Raw genomic sequence first — 24,668 nt, 5'->3', positions numbered from 1 at the left:
TTTACTCTGTCTGTCCCTTTTAAAATCTTAAACACCTCTATCAAGTCCCCTCTCAATCTTCTACGCTCCAAAGAAAAAAGCCCCAGTCTACACAACCTTTCCCTGTAACTCAAAACTTGAAATCCTGTCAACATTCTCGTGAACCTTCTCTCTCTATTTTGTTTATATCTTTCCTATAATTTGGTGACCAAAACTGTACACAGTACTCCAAATTTGGCCTCACCAATGCCTTGTACAATTTCATCATAACCTCCCTACTCTTGAATTCAATACTCCGATTTTTGAAGGGCAACATTCCAAATGCCTTCTTCACCACACCATCTACCTGAGTATCAGCCTTGAGGGTACTATTTACCACAACTCCTGAATCCCTTTGTTGCTCTGCACATCTCAATAGCCTACCTTTTAATGCATATGACCTTTTTAGATTTGCCTTTCCAAAATGTAACACCTCACAATTATCTGTATTAAATTCCATCAGCCATTTCTCAGCCCACACCTCCAGCCTTCCTAAATCACCTTTTAATCTACGGTAATCTTCCTCATTGTCCACAACACCACCAATCTTTGTATCATCCGCAAACTTGCTTATCCAATTCTCCACCCCTACTTCCAGATCGTTAATATATATAACAAACAATAGTGGACCCAGGACCGATCCCTGAGGAACTCCACTAGTCACCGGCCTCCAATTGGACAAACAATTTTCTACCACTACTCTCTGACACCACCCATCCAACCATTGCTGAATCCATTTCACTACCTCCTCATTTATACCTAATGCCTCCACCTTTTTTCCTAACCTCCTGTGGGGAACTTTGTCAAAAGCTTTACTAAAGTAATCCAAAATTGGATTTGTATTAGAAGGCAGAGGATGATGGTGGTGTTTTTTTAAACTTTGTGATTGATGTTATACCACAAGGATACATGCTGAGACCCTGTTTTGGGTATGAACATAAGTAGGTATAATTAGTAAGTTTGTAGATGATACAAAGATTGGTGGTGGTGTTGCTAGCAAGAAGCACAGTCTTAGATTGCAAGACTAAATTGATGAGTTGATAAAATGGGAAGAACACTGTCAGATGGATAAGCTTGAGGAGATGTATCTTGAGGGGTCAAAGAAGGGTAAACTAGAAGGCATAGGTCTAAAGTGAGAGGGGAAGTATTTAAAAGAGACCTGAGGCCATCTTCTTTACACAGAGGGTGGTGGGTAAATGGAACAAGTTGCCACAGGAAGTGGTAAAGCTGGGTGCGATTGCAACATTTAAAAGACATTTAGACAGGTACGTGGATAAGAAAAGTTTCAGTGGAAACAGGCAGAATGCAGGCAAATGGGACTTGCTAGGGTAGAAAATTTGGTTGGCAAGGACAAGTGGAATGGGTCAAAGGGCTGTCCTGTATATGACTCTCTGTGTTTCTTGGACAATATCCTAATTAGCCCTCACATTATACATACATGTTTAAGATACTCCCAAACGAATAGACTCCATGACATGCATTTGAAGACAAAAACATACTGCTAAATGTGCACACGTGAAATACATGACATACGCATAAATAAAACATACTCCTAGATTTGTGGATTTCAATCCAATCCAAAAGCATAGAAGTATAGCAAAGTGGGCACAAATGATACCATGATCATAAGATATAGGAGCAGAAGCAGGCCATTCAGCCTATGGAGTCTGCTCCGACATTCCATCATGAGTTGATCCATTCTCCCACTCAGCACCACTCCCTACTACACTCATTCATAGCATTCCAGCTCACAGCTCCAGATAGCTGAGTTTGATTGTTACTTCTGTGCTCCTGTATGGACTTTTACATTCTCCCTTTTCACCTGCACAGAAGGACAATTGGCAACGGCTAATTATCCTCCCAGCCTACACCTTTTTAGCATGTGGGAAGAATCCCACGCAAAAACCGGCAGAATGTGCATTCTGACAGCAGCCGAGGTCAGGATTGAATGTGATCCTTAGTACTGTGAAGCAACAGCTCTGCTTGCTGCAGCAGTGTTCTGACAAGTATTCAGGATCCTCACATGTTGTGCTGTGAGCTATTCACAGCAGGAAGACTTAGCACTACATGCACAAAACCATAGGAGACTGCACTGTGATGCAGACTGTGCCATACTTGTTATCCAAAAGATCATTGAATCTCATCTCAGGATAAAGAATAGTTCATTTTGGCAATGATTCTATGACACAACTAACAAATGCAGTCTCACATAGTAGATTTGAGCAGAGCCATGTTGTACTTCCAAGACATAAGAAAGCTGAGTAAAGATTTCAGCTTGACAATGCCAACTATTACATTGTTTCTCCCTCTTGAGCCAGTGAATGATCCAGACTGATTTATATCAACACATATTCAAGAAGAGAATGAAAATTAGAAACACAAAATTTAGGAATGAAACATGAATAAATTTGTATACGTACGTTTCTGTGCAAAGGGTGGTAGGTAATGTAACCAGTATATACTGACTAGCAAATAATTAAAGTGAATGAACACCACATATTAAAATAGGCAAAGCTCGATGACACCTTATGAAATAGGGTTATTTATCGTCGGTTCCAGTGGGAGGTTAATTGACCAGAAAAGAACACATGGATCAAGAAATCCAAAGTTTCATAATAGATTGTCATTAGGGGTAGGAGTAGCTGAGGTGTAGATTTCAACTGTGATTTACTCAGCTTCAGGAAAAAGAAAAGAATATCAGGAAAAGTAAAATAAGAATGAAAATAAATATTGTTACTGTGGAATACGTAAAATCCGACCAGGATTAATGCGTTGTCATATTATATATTCACTTGGTAAAAGATGCACTGTTATGTTCACAAGAATTGTCCTATCAAGATTTTAATACATAGCTGATTGTTGACTTCAGGAAGGGAAAGCCAGAGGTGTACAATCCAGTGATCACTGGGGGATCAGAGGTGGAGAGGGTAAGCAAATTTAAGTTCTTGGGAGTCACTATCTCGAAGGACCTTTCCTGGACCCAACACACTAATGGTATCGTGAAGAAAGCACGTCAGTCGGTGCCTCTACTTCCTCAGGAGTTAGCGGAAGTTTGATGTGACACCGGAAACCTTGGCAATTTTCTACAGATGTGTGGTGGAAAGTGTGCTGACCAGCTGCATCAAGGTCTGGTATGGGGACACTAATACCCCGAAGTATAAATCCCTCCAAAAGATACTGGGCACACCCGAGGACTTCACAGGCAAAACTTTCTCCACTATCGAGAACATCTACAGGGAATGCTGCCATCAGAGAGCAGCAGCAATCATCCAGCACATGCTCTGTTCTTGCTGCTGCCATCAGGAAAGTCTTGCACCACCATGTTCAGGAACAGCTGCTACCCCTCCACCTTCAGACTCCTCAACAACAAATTCAATCAGTTAAGGACTTTTACTTTTGCACTTTATTGATGCTTTTTTTAATTCTCTCTGTATTGCACAGTCAGTTTGTTTACATTCGTTATCTGTTTACAGTTTTTTATTTGTTCACATGTATACAGTGAGTACATGTTTTTGCACTACCAATAACTGGTAATTCTGTGTTGCCCATAGGAAAAAGAATCTCAGGGTTGTATGTGATGTCACGTATGTACTCTGACAATAAATCTGAAATGTGAAATTAGAGGGGATATAGGAGCAAGGAAGAAATTTAATGTGAGAAATAAAGTGCATATTTCACTGCTTAATGTTAGAACATGTTCTGATAAACTAATATAATTAATAGATGGGTATTTTGAGTTCAAGTTTATTGCTGCTCAATGCATTTTGTGCGACTAATGCCCGTTCAAATTTTAGAGTAAGCTTGATACCTTGTTGATGAAACACATTTCAACCACGGTGAATGTGCAGGGAAGATGGTTGAACGCTTTTGTTGGAAACCATCCTTGCCTGGCAATTCCATAGCATAAATTTTAATTTGCTTGAATGCCATTTAGGTGCTGTTGCACACAGTATAGGTGGATTTATTTGCAGAGGAAGTGTGAATGGTACTGAAAATTGCAATGAGCAAATCTTCACTTCTCATCTCATCTTGTGGAAAAGCAGCTGAAGATGATTGTCCTGGCTGAGGAACTCCTGCAGTGAAGTCCTGCACCTGGGTGATCTATCACCACCCTGAACCATCTGCTTTTATGCAATGTGTGTCTCCGACTATTGGTGTGTGCTCCTTTTCATCCCCGCTGAGTTCACTTATACCAGGGTTTCTTCATACCATACAGTTGGTGACGTCTCATGCCTGGAATTCAGCTCTTCACTCACAGTTTAGATACTGCTCCAATAAGATCTAGATCTGAAGAATCATCACAAAATCCAAATGTGAACAGGATATTGGAAAACAAGTGTCACTTGATAGCACCATTGAAAAAAACCTCCTTTTGTTTTTCTAGTGATTTATTATTTCTGATTATTTTTTGCTGATTGGATATTATCACTCAAATTAGTCAATGGTGTGAATTGATTGGAGTAAGGAATTGATATCTTCCTGGAATTACATGTTAAGTCTGTCTTTCTGTTAACTCCATCTCATTAAACACATTTTCTCCAATAAATTTAATGGCATGTTTTGACATGAGTAATAATTTCCTTCATTCATAAAGAAGAACCAGCCATTACCTTGGAAGTCAGTCCTTTCCTTTCTCTCTCAGAATATCGTAATAGTTTGTGGCAGTAACAAAATAAACTGTCAGTAGCAATGGAAAAAGCAGTCGTAGATGAAAAGATGTGAATTTGGTGCGCTTGGAAACTAAAAGAATTGAGCATATTGCATTTGATCAGAGTAAAACATACGCAAAATATTTTGAAAGCAGTTAACAATGGTGTGAGGTGATTCCTACTGCAATAAAAGTCACTTTGTCATCGTTGCCACAAATTTAGCACATGGCTGGGACATAACATCCTCAACATAAGTATCTGGCAGCACTGCTGGAGCCACTGTAGCACTGTAATGGCAGCGATGCTACTGGTATGGACCTGTGGGGAGTGAGGAAGAGGAAATGCAGCACTCCCGTGGAGTACAGTCACCCAGTCGACTGCTGTTGGCTCCAAATGAGCATTGAACAGCCCTTTGAGGGAGAAAACAGGGGGTTTTATTTAAAATCCCGCGACCGCAGGTCTGCGCCCAAGATGGCAGCGCCTCTTTCTCAGCAGCATCCATGAGGGGTTGCAGACTCCAGGGAAGTGAAGGACTGGAGCAGGGCACCAGAGAATGGGAAGATCACACACAGACTGAGAGAGAGGAGCAGAGGAGACGACCCGCGGGGACGGTGGCTATGGTGGTGGAACAGTGAGGGAGCTCTGCGGCCGAGGGACCAGTGCATGCGGTGGGCTCGTGGTGACTCAAGGTGAGGAACCTATGGAAGCTGTGGGCCGGGAGGCTGTGGACTGCTGGATACTGGTTCGAAGTGGCTGGAGGGGTACCACACATTGGAGCCAGGATGTGAGGAGAAGCCGAGGGCACTAAAGAGTTCCTGACCGTGTCAGAGGTTTGGATCTAGAGCTTGGATTTTGCCAATGGTTTGGACTGGACTCAATGTGGCTGAAGGCAAATCTATGGACTTTCGATGACTTTGGGGGAACTCTCATTTGCTTCTCTCTCTCTGACTGTAATTCTGATTGTAAGAGGCCCCTTAGGCTGTTTCTGTGGGTGATGATTCCATCTGCCTTATAGCAGGCACAAAGAAATTTCATGTAACACGACACTGTTTTATTATTATGACAATAAATTGAATTTCGAATCTTAAACCATACAAGCCCAGCAATTTGTTGAGTTATACACATTTTCCATGCACAAGTAGCCCATTAAAATGGGCAAGGTTTCACTTGCAGTATAAGTTTCCTGGTGGAAAATTGGACTGTGGACTTTCATTAGTGACTCCCATTGTTCAACCAACCTGGTCCAGTAACTTTGCAAATAGAATAACATTACAATTTATGCTTAGCACATTTCTGCCAATGCGAGCAGGGCTTGTTCATCTTCACTGATCATAAAAAGTGGACTGTAATGTAGAAGGGGATAGGGAGTTAGATTTCAATTTAAAGGTCTAGAATATGGCATTGATGTCTTGCAAACAGTACCAATTAGCTTCATTTCCCACTGATGATCATTACATAAAACGCATCAGTACCAAATCCTGCACTGCATTTTCGTGCAATTAAAATCTCAGCGATAAGCCACAATTGCCAGACCTTTAATCATTTTTCCCCCCCACACTGACATGGAGGTGCTCACGCCATGGTTGTTGACTGGGATGACAGAAGATGGCCACATCCCTACTGTGATTCACCTCACCCACAAGACAACTTTCTCTACAGCTGTTGTGTTGATGCTGAAGAGAAGTGTACAGATTAAGTACTGAGATGCTTCCCACCAGTCAAAATGACAGTGTCGTGGCCAACGCAAACCATTCACTGAAATACACACATCTCGCTCCTACATGAAAAGTACCATTGCCCTGCTGGGGCTGAGCTTGCATGGTTTTAACTGAACCTTTTCTCCCTAACACTCTGTTCTGCACTTTTGTTTCATTTGGCACTACATTTTGCATTCAAAGATAGACTGTCTTGACTGAATAGCATGCAAAAGAGGTTTACACTGCTTCTCAGTACCATACATATGACAGTAAACAATTCAATTGTAAAGATGAACATTTTTTGCCAATGTTATAAATTTTCGCAGCTGATCAAATAATCATTCATCTAACATCTTGAGCACACTAAAAAGGATGAAATTCAATTTCCAGGCAAAATAGTTAATAAAGCCAAGTAACGTGGAAATCAATATATGCGTAGAGTTTTTCCAGTACAGTGAAAGGAATGAAGGGTGGAATTGCATGTGTGAGTTTTGCAACTGAATGTAATAATGTAACAATCAGGAAGATCCTATTTGCTAAAAGCAATAAAGAACTCAGTTGTAGTTTGGCATGGTTTAACCACCAAAGTTTTCAAGTTTAACAGACTTGTGTCTTTTGATTCAAAATGTTGTTTATAATTCAAGGTGTCCAGTTTTCTGACATTCAATGGAATAATCTATTCACACATTAATATTTATTCATTATAACTTAGCACAGAATGGACTGAAAGGTGCAATTTGAAATGTCATCACATGGTATTATCACCTTAGTCTGAATTGAGGTGGAGGGAGGGGAGGGGTTTGGTTGGGAGTAGCCGAGCTACAAGAAGGATATCAATGAGTTAAAAGGGGTTCAGAGGAGATTTAAGTGGTCAGAGGAAATCGGTTTGATAGACGGATTTATGAATAGGAAGGGCTTAGAAAGATGTGAATCAAATGTAGGCATGGGTCTAGCCCAGAATGCCAAATTGGTTGACATGAATGAGTTGAGCCAAAGGGCCTGTTCTGTGCTGTACAATTCTTGTCATGTAATAAAACAAAAAAATGTGATATTACACAAGATATCCTTTATTCTACCATAAGGCAGACAAAGATTCGCTATGCGCCCCTTATGGTCAGGGAAAGAGAAGCAGATGAGAGTCGCCCCCAGAGTCACTGAATTTCCCTGGCTTCCAATCCAACATTCTGGTAGCCTCCACAGCCACACAGCCTTCAGTCCAAACCATCAGCAACCCAAGATGCAGATGTACACCTCTGACACAATCAGGAGGCTTCTGGCACCCTCTTGCATCTCAGTTCCAATATCTAGTACCCTTTCAGCCAATCTCGAGCCAGTCTCCAGAAATCCGCAGTCAGGTGCGAGTCCTTTGACCACAGTTATCAGCAGCCTGCATGGGTTCCTCGCTCAAGTCACCTGCCGTCTGTGTGTTCTTCAGCCTCACAGCCCCTCACTGGTCCATCGCCATGGTCACCGTCCCATAGAGTAATCTCCTCTGCTTCTCCTCAAGCAGGATTGGTGTCCCCATTTTCTGGTGCACTGCGCCATGCTCTGCTTCCCCGGAGTCTGCAATCCCTCGAAGTCGCTGCCTGGGGCCATGTTGGGCCCAGACCTCACGGTTGCGGAATTTTAAAATAAACCACTGTCAGCTCCTTTGACAGGCTGTTTAAAGCCAGTACAGAGTTGACGTCAGTCCATCTGGGTAATCAGACCCCGCAGGGGAGCACTGTGACTTCACTCCCCATTCATTCTCTGTGGGTCTGCACCAGTGGCAGTGATGCCATTACAGCAGCTCCAGAAACGCCACCGTTTGTGTTGGGGGTGGGGGGGAGAGGTATTTGCATTATAGTGGGAAAAAGCATTATCACTGATCTAAGGAAGGTGTGTCTGATTGCGGAATAGTGGGAGATGTTCTCTTATCCCTGGATAAGGGAGCGTTTCTGTGGATGTGATGGGGTTGATGATACTTGATGGAGATCAGGGAAGACAGTAAACTTGGTAGGTTGTGAGGAAATACTCCTGCTTCTCCCGGAGCACAGGATACAATCCCCTTTAAAAAAAATATTTACTATTACCTCTAAAGAATCCTCATCTTCCTTCAGTCATCAGGTTTCCCAAGGCCCTTAAAACTCACCAATCACGCTGTAATTAGGTTCAATATGAAGCATGCAAGCTCATTCTAGAAGTTAAATGATCAACCAAATTGCTGATGGCTGTTTGTCTTCTCCTCCCATCTTCTTTAACATTGGTTGGTGCTATTCTGGAATCAGACTTGAGGCTTTTAGAATTTCAGTATTTTCGGCATACTCCTTCTGCAGTGAATCTAATCTCTGATTGTGTGTTTTATTAAATGTATGACTAATATTCAACACTGACTAATGCCCTTCAATCTGCTTGATTTGATTTTGGTTGGGATGCAGGAAAGACGTCACCAGCATTGATTTGTCTGGACACACATTTGGACATTGGTAGGAACAGTTCCTGTAAAGAGTTACGTTTACAAAGTAGAGCACAAAGACAATATTTGATTTGGTTGTGGCAGGAAGCACTTAATGTCACATATTAAAATATCCAGATGAACTAATAAGCTTTATTCTATTTACCTACACAACATCTCTGCAAATCCTTTTAATCTCACTGGCTGCCGGATTGTTATACATGCTGGATATGTCTGCACATGATGTGACCCTCTCCTGGACAAAGGCAATCATTCTGAATAAAAAAATACTGGCCTTTCAGAAATTACCTGTTAATATTTTGCTTAAATAACATTAGTTTTGCCATTATGAAAAACAACTGAATTTGAAAACTAAACCTCCTATTCTTTACTGAATGGTGATGCATGGACATCTTTGCAACAAGTCAGTTGGTGATTAAGCCTGTCGCACATCTCAGTTGGTATAGCTGTGGGCACTCGAGGGATGGCCTTAGAATATTCAAATTCAGGGTTGATTCATGACCCACTCCTTCTGGACTTACATTTTGTGGGTGAATCGTGTTCCAAAGTGAATATAAGATCTCATCTTCGACATCTCTCATCATTAATTAACCAGCTGAGGCTCGAGGCCTGGGACACATAAACGGAATATTGAGTTGGATTAAACAGGAGAGAATAACCAGAGCATGACAGTTGCAAGGATTGGCATCTTGAGAGGAAGAGCAAATTTCAGTATTTTATCTTTTTACCTCCAGAAGGTGAGGTTGAATAAACATCAGTTTTCCGACTCATATTTCAGTAATAAAATGAACGACAATGGGTTTATGTCAACTTAATTACTGTCAGGCAAAACACCACACTGCGTAGCTAACATTTTCCAACACTCATTCTGTCACTTTAGGAGGCTGTGATGATGAGAGGCACAAAAAAATGAACAATCACACTGGCAGCGTTGTAGATGCCTTTCAATCAGTTCTTGGGTTAGGGCACTATGTTGAGGTGAATTGAATGAATTTAATGCCCCGTTTATCTATGGCATGTCATCCATTGAGTAAACTGCAATTTATTTTGCAAAGAAAAGGTAAAATTTCATCAATAAATATATTGCAATCACAGTAAAAGGACAAAAGCACAATGGTACTTGTATTTACAGAGGGGTAAAGATTTTGAACTACCATCCCAATTAAAAATTATATGAAATTCAGAGAGAACTCTCCTCAGCACTACTGGGTTAAGATACTTCTCAAAAGCTACAGCAAGAGATTTCCTCTCTCCTCTCCTTCCTCTCGCAACTTCCTAGGAGCATAAGTAAGAAGACTGAAAAAAATAAGTGATATTATACCGACTTAAATAGCCTGCCGTTAACATAATGTTCCTTGACCTCTGCTTCAAATACCCCAACATTGTCTAATGTACTGTCAAATGAAGTTGTGTCAATTCACATGAGACCCTGCTGTGACCAGTCACAACAATTCAAACAGCAGAAGCAGTTTCATTGCAAGCTTTTCAATTATGTTTGAAGTCTATAATTGCCTTTCCTCAGCTGGTGTTGGGTGGATTACAACCAATTCAAATTTCTTTAACAACATCAGTTTACATGGCAACTTCTCATATCCAAATAAGTTTTCTTTCAGAGGTACACAGATTACCAACTAATGAAATGCAAGAAACCCAGAAAACAGAAGGTTTCCACTGGTTGTCACCAGTACTAAATGCATGTGTAGCATTGAACCTGTGGTGATAGGCCATTACACCACTATTAGGTCACCAGGGGCCACCACCTGACGACCCTGTATATATAGCCAATTGGAGCTCATGCTCCTCCTTCTGACCTGGGCTTGCACAGAGGCAAGACCTAGCTGTATATCTCATTCTATTAAAGCCTGCATTTAACCTTCACTCTGCTTCGTGCAGTTGATGTCGGTCTCAGAACCATGAGGCCAACGGAGGATGAATATCTTCTAAAAAGTGGAACATTGGATTGATGGTCATATTCTATGTCCTGCAAACCTCGCAACCGTCCTGTATGGTTAGCGTAGTGGATAGTGCAACGCCATTACAGCACCAGTGATCCGGGTTCAAATCGGGCGCTGTCTGCAGGAGTTTGTACGTTGTCCCCGTGTCTGCATGGGTTTCTTCTGGATGCTCTGATTTCCTTTCGCCCTTCAAAACATATGGGGGTTATAGGTTAAATGGGGTATTTGGGTGGCATGGCTCAAGGGTTGGAAGGGCCTGTTACCATGCCTCATGTCTAAATTTACAATTTACATAAATTTTTGTTGAAGTACCATGAAAGAGAGCTCATTCCAACACATTGGACACATCGGGTTGAAGTTGGTTTTGGCATCATAGAGAGTTCATTCTCATCTGCTTAGGGGTGTAACTGGACAACATAATCAAGGATGGTGGAGTTGGTTTCACAAACAGTGAGACATGGGAGGTTGAAGGAAATCTAATGCACTGGATGCCACAGGCTGCAACTCATTCAGCCAGTCTTCCTTTAACCCTTTGGACTCAGGCCATTTTTAACGTTATATGAGGCCAACAGAAGATGAATATCTGCTGAAAACTGGAACATTGGATTAACTGGGTCCATGGACAAACTACAGTACAAACACCAGTATGAACTAACTGGATGTAAAACCAATCCCGGAAAATGGGGTCATGGAGTATGTGCGCTTGTTGGTAGTCCCTGAAAGCTGGGACATGGGATGATCATCCCTGAAAACAGGGTTAAGTTTCCCTGAAGCAGGCTTCATATTCATGTTGCAACCTACATCTGATTCAATGACCTGTAGAAATGTCACCCATGGGTTTTTGTATGGCTCTATGCTAGATTTAAATTTTAAATTTAAATTTAGACATACCACACGGTAACAGGTCATTTTGGCCCCTAAGTTTGTGCCACCCAATTTATGTTCAATTAACCTATATTTCCTGATACATTTCGAACGGTGGGAGGAAACAGGAGGAAACCACTCAGAAATGCGGAGAACATACAAAGTCCTTAGAGACCAAGCGGGATTCAAACCCAAATCCCAATTGCTGGAGCCGTAAAGGCATTGCACTAGCTGCTACGCCAACCGTGCTGCCTTTGCTTCCATTCTATACAACTTCACACATGCCTCACACAATTTTGTATCTTTACGCTTACGTCTATATTTTTGTAATGCATCTCTAGGTGAGAGTAGCAAGCCAAAACTGAATTAAAAATCTAATGTAAGAAGTTTGGTTCTTTCCTTTGACAAAATAAGATAAGCTGGGTGCTCAAGATGGTGTGTAGGAGTGGAAAGAATTTGACTTCCTTTTGAAAAGGCAGCCTTCCAGCAATGGGCTTTGTAGATGCCATCTGTGCTGGATGATTCTGGGATTCTCTCAGCTGGCCTCAATGTAGATGGTCACAATGTTGGAACAAGGGCATGTATAGAGATGTGGTCCATGTTAGACCTTCTAACAGACCTTAGACTGTTTCTGAGGGAGCAAGTTCTAGGAGAGAGTACCCTCTTGTTAAGGTTTTCCAAAATGTTTATCCAATTTGGAGCCAGCTAGTGTTTAAACAATACTCAATTCTTGGAAGTACCAATTTCTTTTTGTGAAGTGGTCAAAATCAAAAGTCCCCTTTCCACTGGCATCCCTGTTAATTGGCTGTGCAGTGTCCTGGGATAGGAAGCCTTTTGTGCGGTTTTCACTGGGCCACGCTTAACTCAGACACTAATTGCTTTTCGACTGAACACCCTCATCCCCGGGGATTGGAGTGTTCTATCTTCAACTGGAAATGGGTGACTTTCTGCTGTCCCTTCTCCACTGGTTTTATCACCATACCGGCGTCAGCAAATGCTGGGGGTAGAGGTGGTTAATCCCCAGCGTGAAATGACGTTATTTGACGCCGGCGTTCAGGCAACGTTCCTTTTCCGCTGGACCCTGTCCCAGTAAGTTCCCAGTTAATTCCTGGGACGGGGTGCCAGTGGAAAAGGGGCTAAAATGACAGCCTATGGATGTGGTTGACCCCAAGAATCTTCCTATTAATTGCTCCTGCATTAGCTACATCGTGTTCACAAGTGGCGTCCTGTTCTGCGGATGTGCTGCAAAAGCTGGTGGTCATCTCTGCGAGGGAAATGAAGTGCTTGCACAGAATTTGTCTGAACTCTACTTTTAAACAGCCATTTGGTATTCTTGCAGCACTAATTCCTTCAGCAATTCTCCTTAATAAAATTTGATAAGAAAGCAAAAAATATTTGAGGCAAGGTGATGAATTTCTAAATGTGCTGCCCCTGCGAGTGGATTGCAAAGTAAACTCGACAATATGCTGAGTATAAAAAATGGACACTGTGTGAGCTGACCTGCATTGACAGTTAAGACTTCAGAGGATAACAGAATATAGTCCTCGGAGTTACAATTAATAGTAGAGCCAACTTGCAAAAATAAGAATGGTGTTAAGTTGCTGTTGTTATGCTATTTCAGTAAGATTTCTTTTTAAACTATGTACATTTCCCAGCATGGTCAGAATCCTGAGCCTGACAATAAGGAGAGCAGCCATTGTGGTGATTGGTGAGTCTGTAAAATTAAACATATATGTTTCAACAGTTATCATTTATGTGTCTTTCTGAACATATTGGAATGGAATTAGTGAGGTTTCTAAAATAGAATTAATTTTGTAATCCTTTTACCTCTAGATCACTCTTGGGAATTCCAGGATGTGCATATAACCATGATACCTCCCCAAGACACTGAGGGACATTTCATCTTTTAGTGCTTTTATTTTCTTTGATACCACTCTTTCCCTTCAGGCAAGTCAAAAACGGACGAATACATAATGAAGGGGAATTACTTCAATTCTAAAGAATGGTGTATGGTCAGAGATCTTTGTTCTACTAATTAAATGTTGATATAAGGTCCCCCAGCTGCCTATTCAGGCAATGGCATTGTTCAAAAAGCAAACACAGATTTTGATATCCTGCATAATATTCACTTACCAATAATTGACAAATTGAAAATACTGAAAACTCTTAGTAGATAATACAGCATCTGTGGTAAGAGAAACACGCCTGACCTGTTCAGCAGTGTGATGTGATTCAACTAGAGAGGGTGAAGCAATAAGGCCACAAGATCATGACACTATAAGACATAGGAGCAGAAATAGGCTATTCAGCCCACTGGGGCTGCCCTGCCATTTTCCCATTTTCCACTCAGCCCCACTGCCCAACCTTCTCCCCATAACTTTTGATGATCTAGCTAATAAAGAACCTATCAATCTCTGACTTAAATACACTCAATAAATTAGCCTCCACAACTGCCTGTGGCAACAAATTCCACAGATTTACCACCCTCTGGCTGAAGAAATTCCTATGCATTTCTGTTTTAAGCAGGCTCCCTTCAATCGTGAATTTGTGCCCTCTTGTTCTAGGCTTTCCCACCAAGGTAAACAACCTTTCTACATCCACTCTGCCCATGCCTTTCAACAATTGAAATGTTTCAATAAGATCCCCGCTCATTCTCCTAAATTCTAAGAACTGATATGATATGATTGTGATGGCCCGCAATTGCGGAGATTGGGCCGGCACATCAAGTGGCAGCAGACGCGGACAGAGATCACTAAAGCGATTCCAGGACAACAAACCGGCGGGGATAGAAGCTGGGGCAGCATCAGACCAACAGCCCTAAAATGGCATAGGTCAAGCTGCCCAGCTAACTCAGCAGAAACAGGCTGGGGAAGAAGGGCATTCATATGCATGGATGTTCCCGCCCGCTATGGCTGACTCAGTCAAACAGCAAAAGCGGTGGGAACTTGAACAGTATAAAAGCAGCTTTTCCAGCCCTAATAAAGGAGTGAACTTAACCTGCCACACTGTGTGTGTGACTGTGTTTCTTTGTAGCGGTCAGCTACATGATAACCCTTTCATTCCCGGAATCATCCAAATGAACCTCCTTTGAAACCTCTTCAATGTCAACACATGATTTCTTAAATGAAGAGTCCAAAATTGCTCACAATTCCTGAACTCAGGTGTCACCTTTGCCTTATACAGCCTTAACATTGTATCCCTGGTCTTATAAAACATAGAACACTACAGAACAGTACAGGCCATTTTGGCCTTCGATGTTGTGCCGACCCATATATTCCTAAAAAAGGACTAAATCAGTGGTTCTCAACCTTTTTTTTCCTACTCACATAACACTTTAAATATTCCCTATGCCATAGGTGCTTTGTGATCAGAAAGGGATTGCTTAAGGTGGTATGTGGGTGGAAAGAAAAAGTTTGAAAACCACTGTTTTAATTGTACCTCATTGACTCGTTATGTGCATGGTCTCATAACTCCATAGGAAAGGGACCAATGACAATTTTTCTCAAACAAAATATTTCTGTAACAATTAGGTCCAGATCACTGATTCTCAACCTTCCCTTCCCTCTGGTCACTCTACTATAGAAAGTATGTGATTAATCTCGAGAGGCTGCAGAAAGTTCTCACAAAATTTGATGGAAGTGGAGGGTTTTGGTTTTGGGAAGGACTGAATAGTCTGCAAGTAGTTTGCTTGGATCGAAGAAACCTGAGAGATGAATTTATACAGGTGTTTAAATTCATGAGGGTTATGGATTCCCAGAAGAGGGGAGTTTAAAACTAAAAGCCACAGGATTAAGGTGAGATGGAAAACTGAGAGGTGACTTTTTTTAAAAGACAGGCAGTGGATAAAGGGAACAAGCTGTCAGAGGAAGTGGTAGAGGCCCGTACCGTATTAAAATACATTTGGACAAGTTTATTGATAGGAAATATTTAGAGGAATATGGGCCAATTACAGACAAATGAGATTAGCTCAGAAAGGCATTTTTGTTGCATAGACACATTGGATTGAAGAGTCTGTTCCAATGCTGTATAATTTTATAATTCTACGGATAAAATACAATGACAACCAAGCAAACTAAAAAGCCAACTCTAATTCCTAGTAGTTGACAGCCATGGTAAATTAACAAACAAATGCTAAACATTACTGTTACAGCTTGATTATATAATGGGTAAAAACTTTCATTATCAACACAGAATTATTATCATCACCAGAATCAATCTTGCAAAACAATTCTGTTGTAAGGCAGAATAGGACTACACATCAGCATCTCCTATACATTGGAGATACTGGGCGCAGATTGGGAGATCACTTTGTTAAGCACCTAGGCTCTGTACACCACAATAGCATGGATCTCTCAGTGGCCACCCATTCCATTCACTTGCTGACATGTCTGTCCACGGTCTCATGCACTATCCAAACTGAGACCACCAGCAAATTGGAAGATAACACTTCTTCTGAATGGGCACCCTCCAATCAGATGGCATTACCATCAAATTTTCCATTTTTCATTAAAACCTCCCACCCCTCTTCTTTCCCCTGTCACCTTTCCCCCAGCGCACACACTCTCTCTCTCCTCTCCCCCCCCCACTTTCCTTTGTGTCCCTTTTCAAAGAGCCAAAATTAATTCTCACTTTTCCTCTTATCATACCCAATGAACATCTTTTGTTAGTCTGGACTCCACCCCTGTCTTCAGTCTGTATTCTGAGGCCTTCCTGTTTTTTGCTTATTCCTTGGCACGGTTGACATAGCTAAACGTCTTTACAGTGCCAGCAAATGGGACCAGGCTTCGAATCCCATCATGACTGTGATGAGTTTGCACTTCTCCCTGTGTCTGCATGGGTTTTCCCTGAGGAAACTGGTTTCCTCCCACCCTTCAAAATGTACCAGGGGTTGTAAGCTAATCAGGTGTGATTGGGGTAGCACGGGCTTGCGGGCTGGATGCTACCATGCTGTATGCCTAAAATTAATTTAAAAAAAATTAAAATATATCTTTACCTCCTATGGACACTGTGAAACCAGCTGAGTTCCTCCAATTGTGTGTTTTTACTATTTTCAAAGAAGTCTGAGGAAATTTGGCATGTCATCAAATACTCTGTCAAACTTCTCCAGGTGTACTGTGGTATGCATACTGACTGGTTGCATCAGTTTGGAAACTTGAGTGGCCAGGAATGCAGAAGGTTCCAGAAAGTGACAAACCTAGCCAAGTCCATCACAGGCACCGGCCTTCCATCCACTAAAGACATCTATGTGAAGTTGTAAATTTAAATTTAGGCATACACCACAGTAATGGGCCATTTTGGCCCATGAGTCCATGCAGGCCAACTAACACCCAATTAACCTGCACCCCCTGTGCATTTTGAACCCTGGGTGTAAACCAGGGAAAACCCACGCAGACACGGGAGAACCATACAAACTCCTTACAGACAGTGCGGGATTTGAACCCAAGCCAACCGTGCTGCCTCAAGATGCGTCAAGATGGCAGCTAAAATCATTAAAGACCCCCATCACTCTAGTCAGGATCTCTTCAGGCAGAAGGCACAGAAACTTAAAGACCAGCACCTTTAGGTTCAAGACCAGTTTTTATTTCCAATAGTTAATGGACCCTTGAACCTCCCCTTACTACCTTAACCAGAATGCCAAGCCATAACACTACTCCAGGACTACTAAAGATCTCGCTGACATTTTTTCAATTACTGCAATTGTAAATATATAAAAGAAATATGCTTTTCTCCCATGGTACATTGTTTTAATTTGATTTATACATTGTTTGTTAGTATGTTTCACATCCCTAGAGCTGAAGCTAGCAAGAATTTCATTGCATCTTTAAATTAGAGTCATACAGCATGGAAAACAACTTTCCCATGCTGACCAATATATCCCACCAACACTCATCCCACCTGCCTGTGTTTGGCCAATATCCCTCTAAACCCATCCTGTCCATGCATATGCCCATTTTTTTCTTAAATATTGTAATAGTAACTACCTCAATTACCTCCTCTGGCAGCCCATTCCATTCACTCATAACCCTCTGAGTAAAAATGTTACCCCTCAGATTCCTGCTAAATCTTTCTCCCATCATCTTAAATATATGTCCTCTGGCTACTGATTTCCTTATACTGGCAAAAGCCTCTCTGCATTCACTCGATATGCTCCCCTCATGGTTTTGCATACCATATACTTACATATATGCTCATAAACTTGCATCATTAACATCAAGAGCATGAAAAGTAGGGGGAGTAGACCATTCTGCCCTTGAAGTTGGCTCCACTATACATCACCATGACTAATCTTCCTCCTCAACATTATTTCCCAGCACCATCTCCATATCCCTTGATTCCTTTGAAAGTCTTGGTTTTCAGAGAGCACCAACTACAGAGCCTCCCTGCCAGAAGTGTAACTTCCTCACTTCTGCATCCCCTGAGGAAATTTATCCTTCTCTCAGACTGAGATGACCTACCCATGTAATGACATTGTGTCTGCTGCTCTGAGACTCCCTAATCAGGGAAAGGCTTGAAGAATTTTGAATTGTTCAATGAAAGCTCCTCTCAGTAAGAGCAGATGTTAGTCACTCGGCCCCTGAAACTTGTGCCTACGCCGTGTTTCTGTTAGCCAATCATTCTTCTATCCATGCCAATATGTCACATCATACAGCAGGAACTTATATCTCATTAAGCTTTGATGTGATACTTTTTAAAATGTCCAATGCAAATCGATGTGTTGTACAATCATCTATTTCCCTTCATCCAGAGCACATCACCAGTACTTCTTCAATGATTGGTCAAAACAATTCCTCTTTCACAAAACTGTGCTGACATTTCCCAATTACCTTAATTCTTTTTACCAAGTGCCTACCATGAAGTTTTTTTATGAAGGCGTCAACCCTTTTTCCAATTGCTAAATGATAAACCAATTAACCCTGAAGTCCTTGCTTTCTATCTCCCTTCCTTTCTGAAAAAGAGGAATTGCGTTTACTATTTTCCAATTTAAAGGAACTTTTCCTGAATCTAGAGAATTTTTGGAAATTACAGTTTCCTTTTTAAAAAAATGCTTGATGCTATTTTAACTGTTTTCGTTAAATATGGAAGGTGGGTGCATTTTGAAATGTCTGTCATTGCATCTCAAAAAACCAAATGTGCAACACAAGTTACCAGTTCAGTTCTGCTTTCATGCCGTTATAATTTGATTACTAAAGTTTAAAGTACAAGTCTTTGATCTATTCTTCTCTCTCTAAATTGTTCACTCTCAAAAAAGGCCTGGAAAATTCAATCCTATATTGCGCACTGGTATCAAGAGGTAGCTTCATGAAGGGAACATTAATTAATCCCACCTGATTAAACAGTTTATTCGAGCATAGACCTCTTTCTGGTTTGATACAAGAAACTATCCCAAAAAAATGTTCTATGATCTTGTTATTTAGGTTTCTTTTTCCCCATCTAATTTTTTCAGTCGAGATGCAGATTAAAATACTCTGACAAGTTTCTTCCTTTATACCACCCACGTACCACCTGAAGCCATCCCTTACAAATCACAGTGCTCCTATGGCGAAGGGATTACATAAAGTGGTAAGTGAGTGGAAAGAGAAAGGTTTAGAAGCACTTCTTTATATTCTTGGTTCTAAAATATGATGGGTGCACTTCCAGAAGCAAATTCTTCTCATTATTATTTTTCAACTCCGTCCGGTCCATTTCTACATCCTGGTTTCCTGAACTTTGGTCATCACTCTCCATTTCCTACAAATAACTGCTGGAGCCACTCCTCCACCTTATTCCTCTCTTCCTAAATGTCACATCTTATCAATAGTCAGGCCCCAATCGATATCAATCTGCAGCTGTGTCTCTGCGATGGCTGTCACGTTACATTGATTTATTTCGATTTGTACTCTCAATTAATCAATTTTGTTCCAAGTGCTACATGCATTTAGATATAGAGCTGTCAATTTTGTCATTTCCTTTTACCTCTACCGGCATAACCTACGGCTCCTAGAACGCTTCCACCAGCGTTGTCTCCGCTCCATCCTCAACATTCATTGGAGCGACTTCATCCCTAACATCGAAGTACTCGAGATGGCAGAGGCCGACAGCATCGAATCCACGCTGCTGAAGATCCAACTGCGCTGGGTAGGTCACATCTCCAGAATGGAGGACCATCGCCTTCCCAAGATCGTGTTATATGGTGAGCTCTCCACTGGCCACCGTGACAGAGGTGCACCAAAGAAGAGGTACAAGGACTGCCTAAAGAAATCTCTTGGTGCCTGCCATATTGACCACCGCCAGTGGGCTGATCTCGCCTCAAACCGTGCATCTTGGCGCCTCACAGTTCGGCGGGCAGCAACCTCCTTTGAAGAAGACTGCAGAGCCCACCTCACTGACAAAAGACAAAGGAGGAAAAACCCAACACCCAACCCCAACCAACCAATTTTCCCCTGCAACCGCTGCAACCGTGTCTGCCTGTCCGATGCGGGACAGCCACAAACGAGCCTGCAGCTGACGTGGACATTTACCCCTCCATAAATCTTCGTCCGCGAAGCCAAGCCAAAGAAGATTTTATCCTTTATAAAAAATTTTTTTCACTTCAGGTTATATATTTTAACCTCCAACCTTATGAACCAATTTAATCTTAGATTGGTATCTTTATCCTTTCCCATTACAGCCTGTTTATCACTTCCCATATTAGTGTCTTTCTCTTGCCTCTACTCCTTGACTTCCCGCAATTTTGAGGCATTGAACTCTTGCCTTCACTGCTAAGTCATGACCTATCAGCATTGATAAATGCCAGTGGGAAAGGAAGTCCTCTATGCTGGAGGGGTGGGGTAAAAGGGGCAGTAAGTTCTTCCATCTGCCTCCCCCAATTTTGAGAAACATCAATTGACAGCAAAGCACAAATAATTTCATGTCCTCATAAAAAAAATTTTTCAGGGAGAGCAGCATGCAGACAACTGAGAACAACTGAGCAAGCAATTTCAGTAATTGGATCAGATACATTTTTAATGCCTAATAATCAGTGCAGAATGGATCAGCACAGAAGCAGGTGAAGGATAGTCTGGGCTCATGCATGAAATTATGGGGCACTATATTATTTGTAACTGTGTCGTTTGGATGCAAACTTTGCAACAAGGGCTTTGATTTTGCTAGCCTATTATCAGAAAGTACCTCTCTATTGGAGAGTCCCTCACCACCTATTTGAACAATGCTTGCCTCCTCTGCCTTGTGGGTGGTGAGCATGGCAGCCTTCCACCTTGCTTGTCTTGCACCTGCTGCCCTTCATGAGTCTTGGTCTCTGGTCTTCATTTTTGGTCTTCCTCCTGCACTGGCCTGCTGCCTTTGAATTGGTGAGTTCTCGGCACAATTTCTGGCCTGCTTCCTCAGACCAACATAAATAAGCAATCTCTTTTTAGAGGACCAGTGGCGCTTTCCACGGTATTTCTCATGCTTGTGTGGCTCTCGTTTTACTGCTGCCCAAAGAGCCACCACTCTAGGCGGTGTTGGCCACTGGAAATTCCTTGTAGTGTGGTTTCCCAAGGATGAAGGCTTTATGTGCTTTTCTCAAAATGATAGAATTGTCCATGAGGAAATCTTCTGATGAATCACAACCATTGATGGAATGGGGCCCAATTTTTGTTGACAAGTTGGTTTAGGTTCTTCAGGAGTTCCTGGTGTCATGCCAGCAATCCTGGCAGATACCACTGTCTGTGATGCCACCTGTTTGCCACTAAAATTGAGAGAGATGGAAACATTTCTCAAGAATACAAGGCCAGGGGAACTTCACTGAGATGGAGCTGAGAAACAAAACTGAGAACATGGTAGAGATGTGATATGGCCATCTGGAAGGACTTGAAACAAGAAAATTGAGAGTTAAAGTGACCTTGACATTCACATAAAGGTCCCAGGCATGATATTATGACCAAAGCACTTCGCACAAGATTTCTCATCTCTTAGCCTTCAAAAGCGTGAGCCGGTTTGGCCGCAGATCATCAAGCAACATCACGCTGAGCACCGGCGCACTCCCCAGGCCCGAGTGATCAGCCTACTGTTGTTCACGTTGCTGACCCACGACTGCAATGACAGATCCAGTTCCAACAGAGTCATCAAATTTGTAGATGACATGACAGAAGTTGGTCCCAGCAGCAATGATTAAAGCTTTAAAAAAGGCTCCAAAAGCAACCCTGGAAATTCTAGGCCAGTGAGCTTAATGTCAGTGTGCAAGGAGTTCTAAGAGATCAGATGTACAATTATTTGGATAGCCAGAAACTGAGGCAGATTTTGTTTTGGCCAACTGTATTACTGTATTATTGAACTTTGTGCATCCACATTTAGGATCTGCACCTTCTCTTTCGCTTGTCTGCATGACGTCAGCGAATTCTGACCTGAAGGTTCCTGTCAATACTCTCAGAATGAGCATGTTTTATCTTTTATTACAAGGGATGAGGGCTTTAAATCAGAATCAGAATTTGTTGCCATGAACATGTCGCAACATTTGTTGTTTTGCGGCAGCGCTACAGGTGCAAATATTGCTATAAATTACTTTTTTAAAAAAATTAATATATTAGTGCAAAAGAAAGAAAGTGAGTTAGTGTCTGTGGTTCATTGTTCATTCAGAAATCTGATGTCAGCTAGGAAGAAACTATTTCTGCACCATGGGATGTTCGTCTTCATGCTCTTGCACCTCCTTCCTGACGGTAGCAGTGAGAAAAGGGTATGGCCTGGGCGGTGAGATTCCTTGATGAGAGAGGCTGCTTTCTTGAGACACCACCTCTTAAGGATATACTTAATGGAGTGAAGACTAATGCCCATAATGGAGCTGGCTGAGTTTACATGCCGCACTTTCCTGTCCTATGCATTGGCACCTCCATACCAGACAGTGAAGCAACCAGTAGAAATTTGCAAGAATAATACCAAAACTCCTAATGAAAGTGGTGTGGTGAGCCTTCTTCATAATTGCATCGACACGATGGCCCAAGGATAGCAACGTGCTTTTTGCAATGTTACTTATACGTATGTCAGTTTCTGTTGTTTTGGGTACCTCTAAACTGAAATATTTGATTATTCTCATCAAATCTACATGCAAAGAGTTGCAGCTGCAAGGCACCACTTAAAACTGAAACTAAAACACAAATGTACCCAACTATTCATTGTTTTATGTTCGATAGCATTAGATGGAATTAGATAGATGGGATTACTCATTCTACATTATTCAAAAATATGACACCTAGATGAGAGTTAACCAAAAAAATAAAGATATTACATAAGAAAATAAGAAATAGGTGCAGGAGTAGGCCATCTCACTGTTGAGCTTCTCTCCCACTCAATAACATCATGGCTGATCTGGCTATGAACTCAACTCCACCCTCCTCAACATACCCTTAATATTCGTGCAGTTAAACTAATAAATGTCTGATCTTTGGCTGTTGCACACAGTGTTTGAGGGTAATAGTGGTATCTAGTGTAAGGTAAAACATCATGAGATGGGAATGTGTAAGGAGTTACCCTGTACAGGGCTGTAACAAGATGTGAATGCATCCTTGTACTTACAGGATAAGAGAGACATCGATGGATTGAGAGGCAGGAAGCTAGCAGGGAAAGGATAGCAACAGTTTTAGTCATTGGACAAGTAATGATATGATGATGTTCTAAGCACGTATCCAAGGGTATAAAAAATCACCATTTTGCTGATAACGGCAGAATGCATTCTCCGACTAACATGGTTAGTCGCAAGTGTTACAATCCGGTAATAAAGAACAAAGAACCCTGATTTCGACTCAGTCTGGTGTTTGTCTCACTCATTCATGAACAAAGCAGACCTAACACTAGCCAGAACTGCAACTATGTCTAATCGTAATGTGTACTCACTGTTTATCGCATCAGAACATGTAATGTGCTAAATCACACAGAAGAGTGAGGCTGCAGCATATAACAGCACACGTTGTTAGTTTTGGTGTGAAAGAGAATGTGCAGAAGATCTGTAGAATCTAACTACCCATTCTCCACGAGCCACCCCTCCCCAAACGACTGAGTGACGATTGCGATCTTAAAGTCATATTATTCATTTGCTAGTATTATAAATTCTATCATTGCGCAACTGCTCAGTGAAATCAGAAACTGCATGCTTGGCTCCAGTTCAGAGCTGTAGGGCAGTGGTCCTCAATCTTTTTCTTTCCACTCACATACCACTTTAAGCAATCCCTCTGCCGTCGGTGCTCTGTGATTAGTACGGGATTGCTTAAGGTGACATGTGGGTGGAAAGGGAAGGTTGAGGATCACTGCTCTAGACCCATTTGTTACTGAAATACTTTGTTTGAGAAAAATTGTCATTGGGCCATTTCCTTTGGAGTTATGAAACCCTGCACATAATGAGTACGATTAAAACAGTGGTTTTCAAACTTTTTCTTTCCTCCCACATACCACTTTAAGCAATCCCTTAATCACAGAGCACCTATGGCATAGGGAATACTTTAAGTGGTATGCGAGTGGAAAGAAAAAGATTGAGAACCACTGCTGTAGAGTGTTTGGTGAAGACCATTTTGAAGTATTGTGATGCAGTGAAAGAAGATAATATTGCAAAGGATTTTTCTGGACTAAAAAACAGAGGCATGGATTTAAAGTAATTGGCAGAAGGATTAGAGAGAGATGAGGAAAACCTTTTCTCCAAGGGTGTGATAGAGGTTTGGAATTTTCTGCCTAAAGGCTGGCAAGGGCAGAATCCAACAATACATTTAAAAAGTACATGGGGACGTGTACTTGAAGAGCCATCACCAGGAGGGCTTAGAATGTGGTGTGGGATAGCAATCATCTTTTGATCAATACAAACAATGTAGGCTAAACAGCTCGCTCCTATATTTGCAAGTTTTCCATTACTTTCACGATTCAGGTTACCAATATATTGTTGTGGCCATTCAAGTGAGTATAGGTCAGCTCTGGTGTGCAGCAGAGATGGAAGCCGCTACAGCGCAGAACGTATCCTCCTGTCCACCGGCCAATTGGCACACCACATAGCTCACATTTAGAATACAAGGACACTTCAAATTTCAACTCTTTG

The 24,668-nt window shown here is 41.7% G+C and overlaps 1 protein-coding gene and 1 long non-coding RNA gene across 2 annotated transcripts in view; one reads left to right on the top strand and one right to left on the bottom strand.

Moving 5' to 3' along the window:
* Positions 1 to 13,644, top strand: part of LOC138763496 (uncharacterized) — a 31,153-nt gene extending 17,509 nt beyond the window's left edge. Inside the window, exons 2-3 of the long non-coding RNA XR_011357615.1 lie at positions 13,294 to 13,346; positions 13,472 to 13,644. This is a non-coding gene — a long non-coding RNA (uncharacterized lncRNA). The remainder of the gene's footprint in view (positions 1 to 13,293; positions 13,347 to 13,471) is intronic.
* sv2ca (synaptic vesicle glycoprotein 2Ca) overlaps positions 1 to 24,668 on the bottom strand; it is a 226,386-nt gene that overhangs the window by 186,402 nt on the left and 15,316 nt on the right. The gene's annotated exons all lie outside the window — the stretch shown is intronic.

The sequence above is a fragment of the Narcine bancroftii genome, chromosome 1 (genome assembly GCF_036971445.1).
Source record: "Narcine bancroftii isolate sNarBan1 chromosome 1, sNarBan1.hap1, whole genome shotgun sequence".
Lineage (NCBI taxonomy): Eukaryota > Metazoa > Chordata > Chondrichthyes > Torpediniformes > Narcinidae > Narcine > Narcine bancroftii.
This window is presented reverse-complemented; position numbering and strand designations above follow the sequence as displayed.